The 1062-nt window shown below is 26.3% G+C and overlaps 1 non-coding gene across 1 annotated transcript; it reads right to left on the bottom strand.

Moving 5' to 3' along the window:
- Positions 1–722: 722 nt before the first annotated feature.
- Positions 723–829, bottom strand: LOC129316977 (U6 spliceosomal RNA). Its single transcript, XR_008594886.1, has one exon. It is a non-coding gene; the product is annotated as a U6 spliceosomal RNA (small nuclear RNA).
- Between the last annotated feature and the right edge of the window lie 233 nt (positions 830–1062).

Below are 1062 nucleotides of genomic sequence, written 5' to 3'. Positions count from 1 at the left end.
GTGATTAAATTTAAACAAACATCTGTTATTTTTTTTTTAAATTGGGGCTTAATGTGAGATTTTTATCAAATTTTACTTTTCCTTTCTCTTCTACTCTCATTTGAGGACAATCGCACATTAGGCTTCATTTTTTAAAAAAACTAATGGATGTTTGTTTAAATTTAATAGTGGAGTGAAACTGTTCTAACTTTAATTGTCTAGGGTTCATAATATTTCTTTTAAAAGTTCAAGGTTCAAATCTCCCCTGAATCTATAGTTTGAGGTTCAAATTACATGTTAATCCTTTTTTAAAAGTTAATTAGACAAATTAAAATTTATTTAAATGATTTGATTCAAATGTTAACTTAGATATATAATGACAAAAAACAGATATGAATTTTATAATATACTTCCTCCGTTTCAAATTATAGGATATTTTTAAAGAAGATTCAATGTCTTAAAATATAAAACATTTTTATAAAAATAAGGTTTCATTAATAATTCTTTTTTAATATTAGCCTTCTCATATATTTCTTTCTTCAATATTCTTTTATCAATAAAGTATGAAATGAAGGACATTTTTAAAATTTTATATTTTTGTTTTGAAAAAGTAAGGTTGTAAAGTGTATTTAATGAGTTTTATTGGTATGTAAGATTTTATCTAAAAGTAAACCAAAGCACAAACAGGACATCAAGTTCAATGAAAATTTGATTTAGTTTAATATTAATGTAGTTATTATCTTAATTAACCATAATATTTATGGCTTTGTGCGTGTCATCTGTATGCAGGAGCCATACTAATCCCATCTGTATCTTTCCAATTTTATAAGGGACTAAATCATAACATAAAATTTACAGACAAACGTATGGAAGACTTTTGACGTGTAGTTTACTTCTGGCATCATTGTCTCGTCTACAATAAAGTCGTTGATTGTGTTGATAAGTCAAAAATTCAGCGCTGATTTTGAATAGCTGTGATGAGAAATTAATAAAGTGAAACTTGTGCGGTGAACATTTTTATCAACTGTCAAGATCATGAATAGGTCAAGTCCAACAGAATCGTGTCTTTCGGGTAAGGAATAT

The sequence above is a fragment of the Prosopis cineraria genome, unplaced genomic scaffold (genome assembly GCF_029017545.1).
Source record: "Prosopis cineraria cultivar Desert tree isolate PC_DT_omini unplaced genomic scaffold, ASM2901754v1 PC7, whole genome shotgun sequence".
Lineage (NCBI taxonomy): Eukaryota > Viridiplantae > Streptophyta > Magnoliopsida > Fabales > Fabaceae > Prosopis > Prosopis cineraria.
The sequence above is the reverse complement of the archived record's forward strand: the minus strand, read 5'-3'. Positions and strand labels throughout refer to the sequence as shown.